The sequence below is a fragment of the Henckelia pumila genome, chromosome 2 (genome assembly GCF_033568475.1).
Source record: "Henckelia pumila isolate YLH828 chromosome 2, ASM3356847v2, whole genome shotgun sequence".
NCBI classification, from domain to species: Eukaryota; Viridiplantae; Streptophyta; class Magnoliopsida; order Lamiales; family Gesneriaceae; genus Henckelia; species Henckelia pumila.
The window spans coordinates 114,168,690-114,193,079 of NC_133121.1; the positions used below are offsets into that span (position 1 = coordinate 114,168,690).

Here is a 24,390-nt window from a genome sequence, read left to right on the forward strand (position 1 = left end):
TTCACCAGCACATCCTCTATTATCCCTTTTGGATATTTGATAGACCTGTCCGCCAATTGCAACAACATCCTGGTGGATTTCGGCTCTCCCAAGCTAAGTTTCCTGAAAACAGAATATGGCATTAAATTTATGCTAACACCCAAATCACACAAAGCTTTATGAAATTGCACATCATTAATAACACAAGGAATAGAAAAACTCCCTGGATCTTTTTGCTTCGGTGGAATCTTGTTCTGAACTAGTGCAGAGCAATTTTTTGTTAGACTGATCATTGCATGCTCCTCCAATTTTCTCTTGTTGGATAAAATCTCCTTCAAGAATTTAGCATAGCTGGGCATTTCATCAATGCATCGACGAATGGGATGTTTATATTCAATTTCTTGAATACTTATAGGAATTTAGCAAACTGAGAATCTAGCTTGGCCTTTTTGAGAGCTGCAGGGAAAGGTGGTGGAATAACAATATTTGACTGTGATGTGGGTGTTTGTGTAGAAGTAAAAGACTTACTTGCAGTTTTCTCTAAGATAGCTGGTTTTGGCTCTTTTGCTTCTTGTCTCTCAAGTTCTATTTTCTTTCCACTTCTCAATTCAACTACTTTGACCTGCTCTTTTGTATTCTTCTCCGTGTCGCTTGGAAAAGTACCCTATTCTCTTCCTGACATTGCCTTGGCCAACTGCCCTATCTGATTTTACAAATGCTTTATAGACGCATCTTGATTTTGCATTTTGGTTTCAGTGGATGATATGAACTTTTGCATGATTTGTTCCAGACTCGACTTCTCCTCATCCTGCTGTTTCCCATAATTCTGATTCCCATAGGGCCTATTATTCTGTCCTCCCCACGAAAAATTTGGATGTTGTTTCCACCCTAGATTATATGTGTTTGATAAAGGATTATTCCTAGGACGGTTTTGATTTCTCACATGGTTTACCATGCCTCCCTCTGGTTGATATGATGGGTTTCCAGTCTGGCAATCTTTCGTGAAATGTTCAGCACCACATTTCTCACACCACACTTCTTGAATACGCATAGCAGAATTTGCCAAACTTAATTCTTCAATTCTTTTATTCATGACCTCAAGTTGAGCTGCTATTGAGGTAAATGCGTCAACTTGATATATTCCTGCGGATCTCTTGGCTGCATTCCTCTCGGATTGAGGGTGATAACTGCTGGATGCCATCTCCTCAATTAACTCATATCCGTCTTCTGGTGATTTTTGTAACAAATTACCACCTGCAGCTGCATCTAACATGGTGCGATTAGAGTGAGAAAGTCCATAATAAAATGTTTGTACCACAAGACCGTCTGGTAGTTGGTGGTGTGGGCATCTCCTCAATAGATCTTTGTAGCACTCCCACGCTTCATAGTGTGTTTTCTATTCACCTTGAGAAAATGTTGTAATATCAACTCTTAGCATCATCGATTTGGATGGTGGGAAGTATTTGGTCAGGAAAGCTTTTGCGAGATCATCTCAAGTTGTGATGGAACCTGCAGGAAGATTTGTTAGTCATGCCTTAGCCTTATCTCTTAAAGAAAACGGGAATAAACGCAAACAAATGGCGTCATCAGAAACTTCCTGCACCTTGAAAGTATCACAGATTTCTAGAAAATTTGTCAACATGTACTAAATATCATATCTCTATGCATATTTAAGTTCATGGATTTTATCACTCGTCCTAATCATGAAACTATCTCTTGACAGCAATTCACAACTTACGAATCTATGCTAAAGTTAGCTACTCCTCAACATAGAATAATAAACCGTGATAAAATCAAATACTCGTATAAATAAAAATCAATTCGTCCAAAGATTCAATCACACAAACATGTTTCGGGGTTCAGATCTCCTACATTCCAACAAAATATAGTTTAGCTACAACAACTCATCATGAAAATTCAATCTAACAAATTTTTTCAACATAAAAATCCAGAAATTGTGAAGAAGAAGAACTCCCAACGAGAAGAAGAATTCTTCGATCTTCAGCAGCCGCCTCTCCTCAATTCTCTGCGTATCCAACCCTTGCAAAGTCTGAAAATATCCTACTTATAGTGCCCATCAGAGTCCTTTCCAAATAAAACTTCCGAAATAAAATGTTCAAATTTGCGCGCGGGCGCCCGAGCGGTAGAAAACAACCGCTCGGGCACTGGGTTTCTGCCTTACATCCCTTAGTTCAAACAGGCATGCGCGCAAGCGGTAGAAAACTACCGCGTGGGCACAAGCCTTCTTCCTTGATACTGTTTTATGCATCGAGTGCGCGCGCGAGCGTTAGAAAACTACCGCTCGGGCGCACCCCCTGTGAACCACTGCCTTTGCTGCTCTCTGGTGCACTCTGACTTTTCCAAAATAAAAACTTATTTTTCTTGTTTTCCTGCTAAATAACCATAAAAACCAGAGGAGTGAACGATATGCATGAGAAAACACTAAAATGAAACAAAAATAAATTAAAATAAACAAAATGAAACAAAACTAATGCTAAACACGTAAATAAAACAAGCAATAAAACACAAAAAAATGACTCCTATCATAGAATGACTGATGTGATGATGTTTTCCTATGTTTTATTGAGTTAATTTGTGATGATTAGGTATATTTTTATTGGATAAATTCATGTTATAGTTCCTAATCATTGTATGTGATTTGATATAGGAAAAGAGAAGAAATGGAGCTAAAGATGGAAGGAAAGAGCCAGATAAGAGAAGAATTACAAAACAGCAATGATCAAAAAATCATATTTAATTTTAGAGAAGTTCAAATCCGATCTTCACCGTTCAGAATAAAGTTCAAGATGTTTTTAAGAAGCTGTCCAAGTTTCAGCTCAATTCGACGACTAGATCTTTGGATATAAATTTTTCAAAATCTCTGCTCGATGGAAAAAGGTCATGCTCGATCCTGCGAACTCGTGCGCCCTAGCGCGCCTATTGAAAAAATCGGGACAGTAAGTTGGCAAGAAAGTTGCTCTCGATCCTAGCAACTCGTCAGATCGAGCGCGCGAGACGAAAAGTCGAGAATTTAGAATTTAATTAGGAAACTTTCTTGGGAATGACTCTAGTCTTTAAATACATCATATAACTCAAAAATTACTATCTTTCGATCAATTCCAAAGATCTTTGGATGGCAGAAAGCTTGAAGAACTCTCTTGGCGGCTAGGTTTTATCTTTCTTGTTCTTAGATTTAATTCTTTCTTAGTACTTGGTTAAGGAAGACGAAACCCTTGATTTTATTTACTTTGTGAGATTTTGATTTTCAATGTTTGATTTTTATCGAGTATCAAGAGTTGTTCTGATTTATTTCATGCTTGTTTGTTTGATTATTAGATTGATCACCTGATAATTCTTTCGTACAATATACCGCTAAATTAGAATTCAAATCCGTAATTGTTTGAATAATCTAATTTGTGAAGAAACTGCATTTAATATTTTCTACTGTTGAATTTGTTAAATCGTAGGAACAACAATTGACTAGGCTAAATGCATCCGCTGGTGCATGTGTTTTCTAGATTCATCAGTTTCACTCATATGAATGCTACCTTAGATTTAAATCTAGATCGCTGGTATTTGGGTTGATTTATTGGTAAGGGTTAATCTAGAACGCTGGTGTCTAATTAACTAAGACTAAGGTGGAACAGGAATTATATTTTCAATGGTGAATATTCAATGAGAATTAATTATTTTTAGAGAATCGATGATCGAGTGAATGATTTCAAGGGTGTAGTCGACCGATATCAAGGCTTATTTTTAATTGATTTATCTAATTTAATTTAATCTTGCATGTTAATTGATTTAAATTCCAAATCCCCTTTCCAGTATTTTTAAGAACACAAATAAATTTCACTTTACTCGTGGGAACGATCCCTACTCTCGCTACTACATGTTTATTTAGTTAATCTGAGTTGAATTAATTTGGGCGCGACACGATTAAGCGCTGCCAATGACTGTTTTTATTACGTGTTTTATATTGTCTCGTTAAAAACCTTACTAGGAAAAACCCATTGGGATGAAAAACATAATAAAAAAAAGAGTGCAGCCACGTAAAATTTCCCTCATGTTAGCACGAACGATTCTTCACATATTTCTTAGATTGCGCATCTCAATGTTATATACATGCTTTCTGAATATCGTAGTAGGAAGTACCTTTGTGAAGAGATCTGAGATATCAATATCTTTATTCTTCTCAAGCTCTTGAGTGAAGGCAAAGAACTTAGAGGGGATATGTTTTGTTATGTCACTTTTGATGTATCCTTCTTTCATTTGAACAACACATGCAACATTATCTTTGTATAGTGTCACATGATTCTTGTCCACTGATAATCCACACGAGGTTTGAATATGTTGGGTCACGGATTTAAGCCATACACATTCACGACTTGCTTCATGTAGTGCAATAATCTCGGTGTGATTTGATGAGATTGTTACGAGTGTTTGTTTTTTTGAACGCCGAGAAATTGCAGTGCCTCCACGAGTAAATACATATCCGATTTGGGAACGTGTCTTATGCGGATCAGATAAATATTCAGCATCATCATAACCAATTATAATTTGATTGGTATCTTTTGAGTACAAAAATCCCAAATCTGTCGTTCTTAGTAGATAACGGAATATATGTTTAACTCCGTTCGAGTGCCTCTTTGTTGGATATGAGCTGAATCTTGCCAATAAATATATAGAAAAAGATATATCAGGTCTACTAAAATTTGCAAGATACATAAGGCCACCAATAGTACTTAGTTTGTATCGAGATGCCTAGTTTGTCAGCAGGTCAAGGCAGAGTTTTGAAGACCTGGGGGACAACTTTTGTAGTAACCTAGGTTTCTTTATAAGATAATAATATGTTAAACATGATTAAGGATTGATAATTAACCAATTTCAGGGCTTTAGCGGGCTTCATAGTTAAGAATTGGGCTTCCAGGTTTTGGGCCAGTTCGGACGGTCCAAAGAGGACTTCGGACAATCCGAACTCAGTGGTCCTGAGGATCCGAAGAGGGATTGCTTGACTTCGGAGGAAAGGCCGGTTCGAACGATCCGAAGTGATGATCGGACGGTCCGAACTCCCTTGTGCCAAGCAGGCAGTATTACTCAGTCATGGATTTTACACGTTGGCTATTGGGCACTTTGGATGATCCGAAGTTGTGATCGGACGGTCCGAACTCGATGTGTATTGCATGCAATATAGGAGCTGGATCGGACGATCCGAACCCGCGTTCAGACGGTCCGATCATGACCGATTTTGAGGGCTATAAATAAGGGTCTTTGGGATTCATTTTGGAATACGAATTTTTGAGTTTCCTTCTTACAGTTATATAGAGTGAGATATACACTTGAGGGTCCATCGGTACTTAATAAGGTTCTGAAATAACCAAGGTGTGGCTATAGTCATTCAGGACTAGCGACTTCAACGGGCTATCAACGGACGAAGGTATGGTTTGGGAATCTGTTTAAGAGTTAAGAGTATTTATTAGCTTAGTTAAGATTTATAAAACTCTTTTAGTGATACGGTGAACTTTTGAATATAGGCTTGGAACCTAGGATCCTATAGACTCGAACTAGCCTAGAGGTACATACAAATTGACTGAGATTGTCAGCGAGTATACATGTTTATATGTTGCATTTTCTTAACATTATTATGTGGCATGATGTATGTTTTACTGCTTTCTATATTCATATGTCATGTGCACATACACGTTGAGCCTATACCTTGTTATACCTGATTATAGAGCCGCTCAACTCTATACTTGATAGTCGGTCATTGAGAGTACCGCGATGTTGGGAACTGTTATGTCTGTCTACTCTAGTGTACTTGACGAGTGTGGGTGCACCCAAAGGTTGATCCGCGCGGTGACAACACTCATTTGGCGCCAATACTGAGCATGACTTGTTAGATGACCTTATACCCATCATCATGTTGCAAGCATCATATATGTGTTTACTCATGTTTATGTACTGGGCGTTAGCTCTTACGTCCTATTTGTTATCTTGGACACTCCATTCCACATGACAGGTCGCAGTATGGATGGGGCTGCTGGTTTGAGGCAGGACTAGGGGAGCCAGAGCTTTCTTTTAGTTTTAGACAATTTTCGATATAGTTGTATCACTATATTAAATAAGCCTGAGATTGTTTTCTAAGAATTGATTTGTAATAATTGGGTTGTTTCTGCAAGTTTTACTATGTTTAAGTATTATTGCTTTAATTTAGTTAATGCATGCCATTAGTTGCCAGTTAGTAGATGATTCAATGCAGGGTCATTATATTTTTGGTATCAAAGCATGTATAGATTTTGAGATTAGAACTTGGGATTTAGTCTAGTATTGAATTTGTTGCGCATTTGGGATTTAAATGTGCAAATTGTTTCAGGATATGGCCAGGAGAGGTGATGAGAGCCATGGTTGTATTGGCCAGGGAGGTTGTAGTGACCAGAACTTAAGCATGCAATTGACTTAATTAACAGATATTCAGAATAAACTGTGGAAGCATTAAACATTATACAATCCCAAGAAAAGGAATCTGTAAATACCCAAATAGATTAAACAACCAAATAGAATACTATATTATCCAAATACATCATAATATAAAACCTAGACAGACATCCAGCTGACCAACCGCCGCCTAGCCCTTCCTGGAACCACCCGCCTCATCCAATCGCAAACCTACCCCATGGAAAATAGGGTGCCCAGACACAAAAGTACGAGACGTGAGCTTAAAATGCTCAACACGAGAGTATGAGTATACATGCATGCAAGTGTACCGTCTACTGAACTAGAGGCCAAGAATCAGATAACAAAGACAGACCGGGCCCTGGTATGTAGCACGCTGTGTTGTCGCTTTAGGAGGTGACTCCCATACCAAAATACCAGTGGATACTCTGGACCCAAATAGATGGAAGTTCATCCACTAACAGGATAGGGTAAAACCCTACTAATATACCTCTCAAATGAGATAGCTCAATATGCAAATGTATGCAGCATAAAATCATGTCATATAAATCATACAGTCACATAATACATGCATACTCAGTCAGGATATCTCAAACAGTTCTTTCGTACCTCAACTACTAGACAAGCTCTACCGGCTCTAAGTCCATGCCTACAGTCCGAGCTACAAGCCAAATGATAATAATATCATTATATTACTCTAAAATCCTTAACTAGACTTAACATACTCCCTATTTACTATAAGGAGCCAAAGCTATACCTGCGTCCGTCGTCAGCCCTTTGATGTCGATTCCCCCAGAATTCGGGTACAACTCCGCTGCGACTCTCGAACGCCTCGCCGACCCCCGGGTCAAGCCTAGAAAGGCTAGAACTACTAAAATAAGCCTAAAGAAGAAAGAACTTGCATAATTGGTAATGAAAATTGAATCCTCGGCCCAATATTTATAAGACACAAACGGAACCTCCGATGCAGCATCGGAGCTTCCGTTCTCGCTTATCTGCCACGTGACAAAATCCTGTTGACTGGCTGCGGATAGGGGAGATCGGAACCTCCGTTCCCAATCGGAGCTTCCGTTGTCCCACACGGCATGGCTGACGTATGACCATCGGAGCCTCCGTTGCACACCGGAGCTTCCGATCACTATCGGAGCTTTCGTTCCCTACAACGGAGCTCCCGTTCTGACCAATACTCATATTGTTTAATTTGCGTTGATTAATCCCTTAATCACCTTACTTGGGTACGGGCTACTACATTCTCCTTCACTTAAGATATTTCGTCCTTGAAATCAGATCTTAAGTATCGAAAAATACAAACAATATGCAAGAACATTCTTTATTCAGATGAAACTTTTACAAGGTACAACTTAGTACAATACTGAAATAACATCAAAATAACTCAGGATGTTCTGAACGCATCCTGTTCTCAAGCTCTAAAGTAGCTTCCTCAGTGCCTCGGCATTGCCACTGAACTAAAACCAGAGGAATAACCTTATTCCGCAACACCTTATCCTTATGATCCAGAATACGAACTGGCCTCTCTACATAAGTCAAATCAGTATCCACCTGAACCTCAGACGGATGCAGAATGTGAGACTGATCCGCCACATATCGTCGCAACAGGGATACGTGAAATACGTCATGGATACTAGAAAGATACGATGACAAAGCCAAACGGCAAAGCCAAACGATAAGCCAGATCGCTAATGCTCTCCAAGATCTCAAACGGACCGATGAATCTGGGAGACAACTTACCCTTGAGACCAAATCTGAGAATCCTGCGAAAAGGTGAAACTCTCAGAAATACTTTCTCCCCAACATCAAACTGCAAAGGCCTACGCATAGTATTAGCATAGCTGGTCTGACAATCCTGTGCAGTCTTAATCCGTTTCTTGATCAGATGAACAATATCTGATGCATGCTAGACTAACTCTGGTCCCTCAGCCTTTCTCTTCCCCACTTCTTCCCAAAAGAGTGGAGTACAACAACGTCGCCCGTACAATGCCTCAAAAGGTGTCATCCCAATGCTATAATGATATCTGTTGTTGTACGCAAACTCAATCAATGACAAATGATCTTGCCAGGCTGAACCAGAGTCCATAGTACACGCCCGAAGCATATCCTCCAAGGTACGGATAGTGCGCTCCATCTGACCATCTGTATCTGGATGATAGGAAGTACTTAAACTGAGAGTAGCACCCATAGCACGCTGAACACTCCCCCAAAATCGGGAAGTAAACCTGGGATCACGATCGCTGACAATGCTTACAGGCACTCCATGAAGTCGAACGATTTCCTGAATGTACAACCGAGCTATACGATCTACAGAGTACTTTCGGCTATAGGGAATGAAATGTGCTGACTTGGTGAGTCGGTCCACCACAACCCAGATAGCATCACAATTCCTTGAGGATACCGGCAAATGGGTCACAAAATCCATCGTGATAAGCTCTCATTTCCACTCAGGAATAGGCAGACTGTGAAGCAAACCTCCAGGTCGTCGGTGTTCTGCCTTGACCTGCTGACACACCAAACATTTTGAAACATACTGATACACGCTGCGTTTCATTCCCTTCCACCAAAACTGAGTACGCAGATCTTTGTACATTTTGTTGCTCCTTGGATGAATACTCAACGTAGTGCGATGAGCTTGAGACAAGATCTCCCCCCAAAGATCCTCATTCTCTGAAATCACAAGCCAAACGACAAACACAAAAAACTATCTGACTAATAGTGAAATCCAGATGTGCTATCCTCGTTGGCTAAACGAGCCAAACGTTGGGTCTTTGGAGCAGACATCTGAGCATCCCTAATCCGTGCATACAAAGCTGGCTCAGATAATTTCGCAAACATTTGGATACCCTGCATACCTTTCTTGTGCTTGAAGGTATACCTTGAAGAACCACAATCCTCTATCACACAAGACAACGAACAAGTTTGAAGTGCGGACAATCGCACCTTGCGACTCAAAGCATCAGCAGTGAGATTAGCAGCTCACAGATGGTAATTAATCTCGCAATCGTAGTCCTTCAGCAAGTCCATCCAATGTCTCTGTCTCATGTTCAACTCCGCCTGAGTGAACAAATACTTGAGACTCTTGTGGTCCGTGAAGATCTCAAATCTCTCACCATAGAGATAATGGCGTCAGATCTTCAAAGCGAACACAATAGCTGCCAACTCCAAATCATGAACTGGATAATTGTCCTCTTGAACCTTCAATTGTCTAGAAGCATATGCTATCACATGCCCATTATGAGTCAGAACACAATCTAACCCCTGAATAAAAGCATCTGTATAAACCACATACCCTCCAGATCCCGATGGTAATGCTAACAAAGGTACATAAATCAACCGTCGTCGAAGCTCAAAAAAACTCTCCTCACACTCTGAGAACCACTTGAAATCAACACCCTTGCGGATAAGCTGCGTCAACGGTCGAGCTATGATAGTTATGTTTGTGTTGCATATTTTAATGTCATTTTATTGTTGTTTTGCATTCGTTTATGTGTTTTAATTAAGTATTTTGTTCGTATTGCATTTTCTGTGTCTGCATGATTTGTTTCCCGGTTTTGTGTATAGGTTGTGCGTTTTGGCGGACGCATGGACGGAATCACACTTCAAGAGAAATGCTGAAGATTTGTTGAAGAAAAGTAGACCGCTCGATCAGCAACATTCTACCGATTGAGCGGAGCATGTGAAGTTGAAAACAGTAGGCTATGAAATTTTCCACCGCTCGATCGGTGCCAAGAATTATGAAGAACAGTAGGAATTGAAAGTTTCGAGCGATCGATAGTTAACTTCTTACCAATCGAGCGGCCGCCTTATTTTGAAAGACAGTAGGATTTGATTTTTGCTCGCGATCAATCGGTAATATCTTACCAATCGAGCGCAAGGTGCTGTTCAAGAAAGAGTTCTTAATTTTAGAAACTCTTTTATTTTGGACTCTAGTTTTATTTAGGTTTTTAATTCCGTTTTTGAGAGATTAATTATCAGACTTTGAAGCTCTTTTTGGCGGATAGGTTTTGTATTACAACTTTCTCTCAAGTTTTCTTCCTTTCTTTTGATTTTTCTCTAGTTTTTCATGAATCGTTGTGGCTAAGTCTTAGAACTTGGTAGAGGGAGACGAAACCTTGATATTTTTTATTCATGAGATTTGATTTTCATGTTTTAATTCCTATTGAGTATCAAAAGTTATTTTGTTTTATTTCATGCTTGTGTGCGATATTTTAGGATTGACGATCTTAGGATTTTGTTATACAAACTATAGCTAAATTAGAATTCAAATCCGTAACTGTTTGAATCAACTAATTTGCGAAGCAATTGCGTTTAATATTTTCTTCTATTGAATTTATTAATTCATAGGAACGATTCTTGACTAGATTAAATATAATCGCTGGTATTTATGTTGTTTAGATTCATGAGTTTTACTCGTTTGCATGGTTTATTGGTAAGGGTTAATGTAGAACGTTGTTGTCTAATTAACTAAGATTAAGGTGAAACAGGAATTTGATTTTCAATGATGAATATTTGATGAAATTGAATATTTTTTAGGGAATCGATGATTGAATGAATAAATATCAAGGGTGTAGTCGACTGATACCAATGCTTGTTTCTTATTGATTTCTCCAGTTATTATTTTAATCTTGCATGATAGTTGGTAGAATTATTATAAATTGCTTTTAAAATTCCAGTAGTTAAGTTTAAACTTAAAACCCCTTTTCTTTTATTTTAGAACACAATTAAATTTTTCTTTCCTCGTAGGAACGATCTCTACTCACACTACTGCATTATTTGTTTATCTGATTGAGTCGGGTAATTTGGGCGTGACACGATTAAGCGCTATCAAGCTAGCTGTGAGAAGTTTAAAATGAAGCGACGATAATATCCTGCTAGACCCAGAAAACTGCGGATCTCAGCAACCGTCGTCGGACGCGACCAGTTCAACACAGTCTCAATCTTGCTCGGATCAATAGAAATTTCATCCCTGGATATGATATGGCCAAGAAAGACCACTTGATCCATTCAGAACTCGCACTTACTCAATTTGGCGTACAACTGCTCATCTTGAAGAGTGTGCAGCACCAACCGCAAGTGAGAAGCATGCTCATCCGCATCATGAAAATACACCAGAATGTTGTTAACGAATACCACGACAAACTTTTCTAAAAACTCCCTGAAAACACAGTTTATCAGATCCATAAATATAGCCGGCACGTCAGTTAAACCGAAAGACATCACTAAAAACTCGTAATGAGTGCAAAACGCAATCTTGGCTACATCCTGATCTCGAACTCTCATCTGGTGATTGATGAAACTTAAAATTTGTAATTATTTATATGTTAAAAAGTGTGTTTTAAAATTTAAGTTTAATTAAAATTATGAAGTTGTATTATTTTAGTGTTATGTGTTTATATTTAAATGTTTTACTAAAATGTTGTATTTTACGGTTTGCGCAGGTTTGGTAAAAATAAAATTACTCAAGCTACAGAGGTCATAATGGAGTAATCTCAAAACCTGTAGAATCACAAAAGAGGCATCTTCAACTTTGTAGAAGACAAGAAATTCCAAAAACTTCATTAAGATGATCAAAATAATCAAACATCAAAATGGAGACAGATTTACTTTTACTATGACTAGCTTGGAGTAAAAATATCATAAGTATTTCATATTTTATCCAAAAGAGGTGAATGAGTTGTCAAAACACATCTAAAGACAAAGGGCTACGTGTTATATGTTTTGTGCAGAAGAAAAATCGGAAGTCTAAGGCATCAAACATGCCAATTAAAGTTGGATCAATGTATTGGCATTCAAGGAGACAAGCACCCACCAACTTTACTATTCCATATTTAATGAGTCTTGGACCCTTGCTCTCATTTGGCCTATAAATAGATATGTTGTATAAGCTTTGTAGTGTGCAAGAGTGTAGAGAAGTCCTCATTTGTAAAATAAATATTGTGTGTGTGAGAATAAAAGTTTGAGTGTGCATATTTCTCAAGTTCAAGTATGAAATTATTTTATCCTTACTCTTGAGTTTCATGTTCATGGCAAGCTAAATATTTTTATGTTAAGGTGAAAAGGTTTCCTTGTTGGTCAAGTAAGATTGTTTATATTTTGTATATTCTTCTCTTTTTCTATTTCTATTTTGTTTTTCTAATTGATCCTTCTTTGTAGGTATAATTTTGGAAGATTTGTTGTTATCTATTTACATCAAATGCTTGGTACCTTGAATGTGGTTACCTTGATTTGTTGTCAAATATGATACAATAAATACTACAATAATTATATACTATAAATATAAGTATCTATTTATAATAAAGTCATATATATTGTTTAGATGATAGCGTGATACTGTCGGTTGTTCTAAATAATATATTGTGATTTGAACTAACATTTACTTTCTCGCATCTAAATTTTACTTTATCGCAACTAACATTTACTTTTCCGCAACTAATATTTACTTTCTCGCATATAACATTTATTTTTCCGCAACTAACATTTACTTTATCGCATCTAACATAAAGTCATATATTTTATTTAGATGATAGCGTGGCTCTGTCGGTTGTTCTAAATAAAATATTGTGATTTGATCTAACATTTACTTTTATGTCAATTTATATTTATGCATTTATATATATAATATGGGTACCATGTATTAAATATCGTCTAATAATAATATAGTGGGAACTATATTATATGATATATTTGTTTAAATATTTAATTGTTCTTTTTATGTTTATATTTATTCAGCTATATATATATTATGGGTACCATGTATTAAATATCGGTTAATCTGATATTAATATAGTGGGAACTATATTATATGATATACTTGTTTAAATATTTCATTGTTCTTTTATGTTTATTCTTATTTTAGTTTCTTTTATTTATTTTTATTAAGCAATCTTAAATAAACCAACAATGAACCTTTGAAACCTTGACAATTTTATAATTTGTGTATTTGAAGTTTCATAATAATATTTTCATCTATAATATATCATGCTAAAATTAAACTTACAGCATCCTCTCCATGGATCGATCTCGTACTCACGAGTATATTACTTGCAGACAACCTACACTTGGGTGAATTACAATTTAAGTTGTAGCAATTTTTTGGCGCCGTTGCCGGGGAGGTATAAATTAAGTTTAATTTTGTTATTATGTAAATAGTATGTTGTTTTTAATTTTATGATTGTTTGGAGTCGTAAACAAAGTGGTAGACTTGTTCGAGTAACTGAAAATATTTTAAACATGGACGATAATTCTAATAATCAAGATAATAATAATAATCATCATCATCATCATCAAGAACATGAACAACCAAGAACACTTAGGCACCATATGAATCCAATAAGAACTAGTACACCATCTTGTTTAGTTTTTCCTCCTGATGCATCTAATTTCAATTTTAAGCCACATGACATTCAACTTTTACCAAATTTTCATGGCTTAGATTCTGAAAATCCATATTTGCATTTAAGAGAATTTGAGGAGGTTTGCAACACTTATAATGATCAAAATTGTAGCATGGATACTGTTCGATTAAAGCTTTTCCCTTTTTTCTTAAAAGATAAACCTAAAACATGGTTGCAAAATTTGAGATCAAGTTCAATAAGATCATGGGAAGAAATGCAACAACAATTTCTAAAAAAGTTTTTTTTAAAAGACAAATTATAACTTTTTCTCAAAAACAAGGGGAAACATTTTATCAATGTTGGGATAGATATAAAGAGTTACTTAATACATGCCCACATCATGGTTTTGAAATATGGAGGATAGTTTTTCACTTTTATGAAGGTTTAATACCTAAGATAGGCAAATGATAGAATTCATGTGTAATGAAACTTTTGAAGATAAAAACCCAAATGAAGCTATAGAATATTTGGAGTCATTAGCAGAAAATGCTCAAAATTGGGATAATATAGGCTCAATTGAACCACCAAGTAAAACCAATAATTCAACAAATGGGGGTGATATTTATCATCTTAAAGATGATGTAGATGTTCAAGCTAAACTTGCATCTTTAGCAAAAAAAAATCGAGTCATTAGAAATGAAAAAGAGTGATCAATTAAAAAGTGTTCAAGAAATTGTTTGTCATATATACATGATCACCTTACAAAAAATTGTCCTACTTTGCCTTCATTTAAAGAATGTCTCCATGAACAAGCCAATTATGTTAACAATTTTAAAAAACCAACATTAGATCCTTTTTCACAAACATATAATCCTGGTTGGAGAAATCATCCTAATTTTAGTTGGAGGAACGATAATAATACACAACCTTCACAACAACCTTTTCACAATAACCAAAGTCATCAAGGTTATGCTCTTTATATCCCACCTCCAAGAAAACATTTTGAAGATGAAATTCATGCATACATTCAAAAGCAAGAGTCTATCAATATTCAAAACATTCAATCTATGAATGATTTGAATGAAACTCTTGCAAAATTTGCATCTGCACTTAATATTCATGAAAAAGGAAAATTTACATCTCAACCACAACCTTATTCTAAAAATCAAAATCAAGAAAAATTTGATCAAGTAAAATCTGTTATTACTCTTAGAAGTGGTAAAATAGTTAATGATCCATATAGTGATGAAAACAAAGATCAGTCAAACTCAAAGAGTAAGGATGAAAATCTTGATACTTTCGAGAAAGATGATACTTTGAGTCCTAAGATTAAGAAAGTTGATGATAAATTATCTGAAATAATATGTTAGTCAAATAAACATGTTCCTTTCCCTCATGCATTAGTTAATAATAAAAAACAAAAAAATGATTCTGATATTTATGAAGTTTTTAAACAAGTAAAAATAAATATTCCATTATTAGATGCTATTAAACAAGTGCCTTCTTATGCAAAGTTTTTAAAAGATTTATATACTGTGAAAAGACAATTGCATGTAAAGAAGAAAACATTTTTAACGGAGCAAGTAAGCTCTATTATTCAAAATAATTCTACCTTGAAATATAAAGATCCCGGTTTTCCAACAATTTCATGTATTATTGGAAAAAATAAAATTAAAAAAGCTTTGTTAGATTTGGGAGCAAGTGTGAATTTAATTCCTTATTCAGTTTATGAAAAGCTTAAGTTGGGAGATTTAAAACCTACATCTGTTACTCTTTTACTAGCCGATAGGTCAATCAAAATACCTAGAGGTATTGTAGAAGATGTATTAGTTCAAGTTGATAAATTCATATATCCCGTGGATTTTATTGTCTTGGATACACAACCAATAGAAGTACATAACGAAATTCCAGTAATATTGGGACGTCCATTTCTAGCAACTTCAAATGCTTTAATTAATTGTCGAAATGGAATAATGAAATTGTCTTTCGGAAATATGACTTTAGAACTTAATGTGTTCAATTTATGTAAACAACCAAGTATTAATGAAGATGAAGATGATAATGCAATAGAAACAATCGTGGAAAAAAATATACACCAAGAAAACTTAAATCAACAATCTGAAGTTTGTTTAGTGGAAAGTTTTAATTCAAAAAATATTTTTAAATCAAAGTTATTTGAAGAAATTAATGAACTTGAAGAAGTAAAAAAAAAATGATCATCCTAAACTTGAATTAAAACTCTTACCAATAGAACTAAAATATGCTTTCCTTGGTGAAAATCAAACATATCCTATTGTAATATCTTCTACCCTCTTACCAAAACAAGAAGAAGATTTAATAACACTACTTAAAAAACACAAAAATGCAATTGGATGGACTTTGCAAGATATAAAAGGTATAAATCCTTTAATCTGCACACATGGAATTCACTTGGAAGAAAATGCTAAAACATATCAACAACCACAAAGAAGATTAAATCCACACATGAAAGAAGTTGTTAAAAATGAAGTTTTAAAACTATTAGATGCCGGAATTATTTATCCAATCTCGGATAGTAAATGGGTAAGTCCAACACAAGTAGTACCAAAAAAATCAGGCATCACTGTTATAAAAAATGAAAAGGGAGAATTATTACAAGCTAGGATTCCATCTAGTTGGCGTATGTGCATTGATTATAGAAAATTAAATGATGCAACTAGAAAAGATCACTTTTCGTTACCATTTTTAGATCAAATTTTAGAGAAAGTGGCAGGTAATCCTTATTATTGTTTTCTTGATGGGTATTCGGGGTATTATCAAATACCAATATCATTAGAAGATCAAGAAAAAACTACTTTCACTTGTCCGTTCGAAACTTTTGCTTTTAAAAGAATGTCATTTGGTTTATGTAATGCCCCGGCTACTTTTCAAAGATGCGTGCTAAGTATTTTTAGTGACATGATTGAAGAATTTGTAGAAGTTTTTATGGATGATATAACTGTTTTTGGAAACTCATTTGAAAACTGTCTTAAAAATTTGGAAGAAGTTTTAAAAAGATGTGAAGAAAAAAATCTTGTTTTAAATTGGAAAAAATGTCACTACATGGTTAAATCCGAAATTGTGTTAGGGCATGTCATATCTGAAAAAAGAATTGAAGTTGATAAAGCTAAGGTTGATGTTATTGCTAATTTACCATCACCAAACACGATCAAAGAAATTCGATCATTTTTGGGTCATGCGGGATTTTATAGAAGATTTATAAAAAAATTTAGCATAATATCGAAACCAATTTCAAATCTTTTAACAAAAGATGCACAATTTGAATGGACTCAAGAATGTGAAACTGCTTTTAAAAAGATAATTAATCTTTTAACTACATCACCTATTTTACAACCTCCTGATTGGTCTTTACCATTTGAATTAATGTGTGATGCAAGTGATTATGCTGTAGGAGCCGTGTTAGGACAAAGAAAAGAAGGTAAACCTTATGTGATCTATTATGCAAGTAGAACCTTAAATAGTGCTCAAATCAATTATTCAACAACTGAAAAAGAATTACTTTCAGTAGTGTTTGCATTAGATAAATTTCGATCCTATTTAATTGGTTCTACTACTATTGTTTACACTGATCATTCTGCCATAAAATATTTATCAAATAAACAAGATGCTAAGCCGAGATTAATAAGATGGATTTTGTTGTTACAAGAATTTGATCTTGTAATAAAAGATAAAAAAGGAAAAGAAAATGTAGTAGCCGATCATTTATGAAGAATAATTTCTGAATCATCTCAAAATGAAATACCAATAAATGAAAATTTTCCGGATGATCAACTATTTTATGCTACTACTATGCCTTGGTTTGCTAATATTGTAAATTGTCTTGTGACAAATAAAATGCCTTCTCATTGGAGTTCACAAGATAAAAATAAATTCTTGAAAGAGGTCAAAAAATTTTATTGGGATGATCCTTATTTGTTTAAGTATTGTCCTGATCAAATTTTTGACGATGCATACTCGACAATGAGGTAAGTAGTGTCATTAAATTTTGTCATTCTGAGGCATGTGGAGGTCATTTTTCGTCAAAGAAAACAGCTGCAAAAATCTTTTAATGTGGATTTTATTGGCCTTCTTTATTCAAAGATACACATTCATTTTGCAAATCTTGTGAAAATTGTCAGAAAATGGGTTCAATTTCAAAACGAAACATGATGCCTTTAAATCCAATAATGATTATTGAAATATTTGACAGTTGGGGAATAGATTTTATGGGTCCATTTCCATTATCTTTTGGATTCACTTATATTTTAGTGGCTGTCGATTATGTTTCAAAATGGATTGAAGCAATTGCATGTAGAACTAATGATCATAAAGTTGTGATAAAATTTTTGAAAGAAAATATTTTTAGTCGATTTGGAATACCTAGAGCTATAATAAGTGATGGGGGAATTCATTTTATAAATAAATCATTTTCTTCGTTTTTAAGAAAATATGATATTACACATAAAGTTTCTACTCCATATCACCCTCAAACGAATGGTCAGGTTGAACTTGCAAATAAAGAAATAAAACAAATTTTGGAAAAAACAGTCAATCCAAATCGAAAAGATTGGTCTTTAAGATTAAGTGATGCATTATGGGCATATAGAACTACATTTAAAACATCATTGGGGATGTCACCATATAGATTAGTTTTTGAAAAGCATTGTCATCTATCTGTTGAAATTGAACATAAAGCTTATTGGGCAATTAAAGCGTTTAATACTAATTTAGATGATGCATCTAAATTAAGAAAATTGCAATTAAATGAACTAGAAGAATTAAGAAATGATGCATATGAAAATGCAAAGATTTATAAAGATAAAACAAAAGCATTTCATGATAAAAATATTATGAGAAAATCTTTTGAAATCGGACAAAAAGTTTTACTTTATAATTCTCGCTTGCATTTGTTTCCAGAAAAACTTAGATCGCGATGGTCTGGACCATTTATTGTTAAATTTGTCTATCCTCATGGTGCTGTTGATGTTGAAAATCCTAAAAATAATAATGTATTTAAAGTTAATGGGCAAAGACTTAAACCGTTTATAGAAAATGAAGTTCTTAATGAAGAGTTTATGCCTTTATATGATCCAACTTAATTGTTACTTATATTTTTATTTTATTTTTGCAGAATTGAGTTCACTTCCCGGTTAAGTGGCGGATAACGGTACTCCGTGACTACTTTCAGTCGGTTTTATTTCAATTTTCCAAAATAATTGAATATATATATATATATATATATATATATAAATATAAATATATATTATGGATGAAGCTATCAAAAAACTTGGTAAATATTTTCCATCTGTTTCTAAAAAAGTTCTGAGAATGATTTATGAAGGCAGATGTGAAAGATTGAGAATGCTTATGCAAAAAGGAATCCCGGAGGATATTCGTCTTATAATTGAAGCCAAGGTTCGATTAGGTGGTGAAGTTTCAAAATTCTTACTTGTTCGAAATATGTCTGAACTAGGTAAAAGTACCTATGCAAAGAAAAGAAGGGCTAAAAGGTTAGGTGTTTGTCATAATTGTGCCAGATGAACTTGTAATAGACAATGTAGATCTTTGGGATATGTTTCCACAAATAGAGAAGATAAAATTGATTTCATTAAGAATGGGCTGAGTAAAGAGTCATTAGATGATATCTCATTGACTCTTGAGACGCATTCTAGTGGAGATGTTCAAGGCAACTTCTCCGTTTATGAAAACTATTCCAAGCGCAGCGTCATGGTAATGGTCTTGGGAATCTGACTAAAAAAGATCCTATTTGCCAATTTATAAGAAAATTGGATGGTAAGCCAACCCTCGACTCATAAATATTGAACGAACACTGTGAGCCACAATCACATCACTGTTTATACGCATGCATGTTATTATTATATATTATTGTTTTTTACTATTTTCATCATTTTGTTCACATCTGTATTCCTATTTCTGTCTTATTCCTTGTTTTCCTTATAAAATCACTCAACTCTCTTTATATTTTTGAAAAGAAAAAAAAAACATGACAGGATCTTCTTCACAAAAATTGAAAAATATTTGTGTCTTTTGTGGTTCTAATACTGGAAAGAATGAAATATTTGTTGATGCAGCAATTAATCTTGGAAAAAAGTTAGCAGAGAGAAAAATTCACTTGGTTTACGGAGGAGGCAATATTGGGTTAATGGGATCTATTTCAATAGCAGCTCATCGTGGAGGTAGTCAGGTTTTGGGTATTATTCCTACAGCTTTAGCTGAAGGAAATATTACAGGTGTTACGGTTGGGGAAGAGTTGAAAGTTTCATCAATGTACGAGAGAATAACTAAAATGATAGAAAATTCTGATGCTTTTATTGCCTTACCTGGTGGTTTTGGTACTTTAGAAGAAATTTTTCATGTTGTTTCTTGGGCACAACTTAATATCCATAATAAACCTGTTGGCTTGTTGAATATCAATAACTATTATGATGGTTTGTTGACTTTTCTTGATGTATCCGTGGAACAAAATTTTATTTCAGAAAATTCACGAAGGATGCTCATCTTTGCTTCGAATGAAGACCAATTAATTGTACAATCAAGGGCAAGGAGCGGGGGGCCCCAACCTATACTAAGAATAAAGAGGGGCTCCCTCCTTACTCTTCTTACTCTTTAAGAAGTCCTTTTAAGCTCTATAAAGACTCATAAAGATCTTTGATGATCTCCAAGCTTTTGTTCATCAACCTGATTCGGCTATAACAAAGAGTTCCTCATCTTCAATAAATTCCAAGTGATATCTCTTTCATCATGTACTCTTTATTTTCTTTAAAAAAAATGTCATATTCAGGTTTGGGGAGGGTTTATTTAAAAAAAAAATTAAAATTTAAAAAAAAAATATTTCTATAATAATATATATTTTTCCTTTTTCAATGACAGAGTAAGGAGTCAAAAACTCCTGACACGCATTAGTTTTTATTTATCATATTATCACAATAGATTAGATTTTAATATTCCGTATATATTTAATTTGCAAACTACTAAAAAAATGAAGTCTTTTTGTATAAATTTTTATTTATTCTTATTTTTATAAATTTAATAGAAAATATGTAATTGATGGGATATAAGTTATAAATAATATATAATTGTGTGTTTTCAAATAACATATTTTCTAAAATTTTTATGAGTATATAATTAAAATGATATTGATTGAATGAATAATAACATGTATAATTGAGGGAATTAATTTGTAAAAATGCAATATTTACTCACATAAATTATGTGAGTGAGAGGTGAGAATTGAGAAAACAACTTATAAGCTTTTATTGATTATTAAGAAATGGTTGATTACTAGATTAAACCCATTTAAAAAAAAATATTGTGCATATGAAAATTGGCTGCAAAGATTGTTTGAAGTTTGATTGTAAAGATGTAGAGTATTAATATCTATACTATAATTATCAATGTAATAGATTTACCTCATAAAAAATAAACAAATAAATAAACTTTGAAAAAAAATATGTTACATTTTCAAAGTTTATTGGAGGTATTTGGTTATGTAAAAACAATTTTGCAGCCAAGCAAAAAAGAGAAAAATAGAAAAAAAAATAAAAAATAAAAAAAACAAAATAAAAACAAAATGGGTTTATTCTTTGTAAATTATCCTATCTTATTTTCAATATTAGGTTATTTGATTGTCTGCTTTACATATTAACCATTTTTAATGAGTGTATAATTTTATTCCAACTCCATGAGTGAAAACTAGTTATATATATATATATAAAAAATATATCATAACCCGAGAGAATATGGAGTTGAGACTTTTACATTAAATATTATGAAAATATACATGTTATGAAAATGATTTCTATTATCATTTTGATTATATTATTCTCAAAGTTTTTAGAAAATATTTATATAAAAAATATATTATTTATATTTAATATTTTGATATTGTGTGAAATATATATGTATACCCCATCCAATTATATATTAATATATTAGTTGATATCAAAATTTATAAATAAACATATGATATTCTTACAAGTATGTTTTAAAATTTCAAAGTTTGCAAATTTGAATATATATATTAAGGAATAAAAATCTAACTTGTGATTTTATGAAATTTTATTACTAAGGGACTAGTAATTAGCCGGTTTGGGGGTGTGATGAAACTTAAAATTTGTAATTATTTATATGTTAAAAAGTGTGTTTTAAAATTTAAGTTTAATTAAAATTATGAAGTTGTATTATTTTAGTGTTATGTGTTTATATTTAAATGTTTTACTAAAATGTTGTATTTTACGGTTTGCGCAGGTTTGGTAAAAATAAAATTATTCAAGCTAAAGAGGTCATAATGGAGTAATCTCAAAACCTGTAGAATCACAAAAGAGGCATCTTCAACTTTGTAGAAGACAAAAAATTCCAAAAATTTCATTAAGATGATCAAAATAATCAAACATCAAAATGGAGACAGATTTACTTTTACTATGACCAGCTTGGAGTAAAAATATCATAAGTATTTCATATTTTATCCAAAAGGGGTGAATGAGTTATCAAAGCACTTCTACAGACAAAGGGCTACGTGTTATATGTTTTGTGCAGAAGCAAAATCGAAAGTCTAAGGCATCAAACATGCCAATTAAAGTTGGGTCAATGTATTGACATTCAAGGAGACAAGCACCCACCAACTTTACTATTCCATATTTAATGAGTCTTGGACCCTTGCTCTCATTTGACCTATAAATAGATGTGTTGTATAAGCTTTGTAGTGTGCAAGAGTGTAGAGAAGTCCTCATTTATAAAATAAATATTGTGTGTGTGAGAATAAAAGTTTGAGTGTGCATATTTCTCAAGTTCAAGTATGAAATTTATTTTATCCTTACTCTTGAGTTTCATGTTCATGACAAGCTAAATATTTTTATGTTAAGGTGAAAAGGTTTCATTGTTGGTCAAGTAAGATTGTTTATATTTTGTATATTCTTCTCTTTTTCTATTTTTATTTTGTTTTTCTAATTGATCCTTATTTGTAGGTATAATTTTGGAAGATTTGTTGTTATCTATTTACATCAAATGCTTGGTACCTTGAATGTGGTTACCTTGATTTGTTGTCAAATATGATACAATAAATACTACAATAATTATATACTATAAATATAAGTATCTATTTATAATAAAGTCATATATATTATTTAGACGATAGCGTGACACTGTCGGTTGTTCTAAATAATATATTGTGATTTGAACTAACATTTACTTTCTCGCATCTAACTTTTACTTTATCGCAACTAACATTTACTTTTCCGCAAGTAACATTTACTTTCTCGCATATAAAATTTATTTTTTCGCAACTAACATTTACTTTATCGCATCTAACATAAAGTCATATATTTTATTTAGACGATAGCATGGCTCTGCCGGTTGTTCTAAATGAAATATTGTGATTTGATCTAACATTTACTTTTATGTCAATTTATATTTATGCATTTATATATATAATATGGGTACCATGTATTAAATATCGGCTGATAATAATATAGTGGGAACTATATTATATGATATATTTGTTTAAATATTTAATTATTCTTTTTATGTTTATATTTATTCATCTATATATATATTATGGGTATCATGTATTAAATATCGGTTAATCTGATATTAATATAGTGAGAATTATATTATATGATATACTTGTTTAAATATTTCATTGTTCTTTTATGTTTATTCTTATTTTAGTTTCTTTTATTTATTTTTATTAAGCAATCTTAAATAAACCAACAATGAACCTTTGAAACCTTGACAATTTTATAATTTGTGTATTTGAAGTTTCATAATAATATTTTCATCTATAATATATCATGCTAAAATTAAACTTACAGCATCCTCTCCCTGGATCGATCTCGTACTCACGAGTATATTACTTGCAGACAACCTACACTTGGGTGAATTACAATTTAAGTTGTAGCAGTGATACCCAGATCTCAAGTCAATCTTGGAGTAAACCGAAGTACCCTGCAACTGATCAAACATGTCATCAATACGAGGCAAGGGATACTTGTTCTTCGGGTTTTTTTTTTTAATTTTAATTTAAAAAAATAAAACAAATTCAAAAATAAAACTGAAAAAGCAAACCCAAACCCAAACTCCGCCCGCCGCCTTCTCAAGGCCCCGGGAAAAAAAAATTTATGTCCAACACTCATTTTTCCTCCTCTCTCCCTTCCCTCTTCCCTTTCCAAGATTCGAACCTGACTCTTCTCTCTCCTCTTGGACTTTAACCACTAGACCACTAATATTTTTGATAATAATACTACACAATAAAATATATATACAATGGTTTGGGTTGACCCAAGCCTGGGTCGACCAAGCTGTCAAAGCGGTCGACCAAGCCCAAGCCTTGGTCGACCGCTTGGGCAGGGAAGACGGTCGACCGAGCCCAAGCCTTGGTCGACCGCTTTCCCAAGGCGATCGACCGCTTGGTGAATAAAAAAAAAAGGAAGAAGAAGAGGGAAAATGAGGAAGAGGAGTGAAAAAAAAAGACAAAAAAAAAACATAGAAACGTGAAAGAAGAGAAGGAGGAGAGAGAAAACACTTAAAAAAAACGTGAAAAAAGAGAAGGAAAAGAAAGAAACCACTTAAACCGAGCAAT

General features: G+C 33.6%; 1 non-coding gene and 1 pseudogene across 1 annotated transcript; both read left to right on the forward strand.

Annotated features, from left to right (window-relative positions):
• Nucleotides 1–1,250: 1,250 nt before the first annotated feature.
• Nucleotides 1,251–24,271, forward strand: LOC140878205 (uncharacterized; annotated as a pseudogene).
• Nucleotides 1,311–1,417, forward strand: LOC140885918 (small nucleolar RNA R71). The gene has a single exon (XR_012151331.1). It is a non-coding gene; the product is annotated as a small nucleolar RNA R71 (small nucleolar RNA).
• Nucleotides 24,272–24,390: the final 119 nt, after the last annotated feature.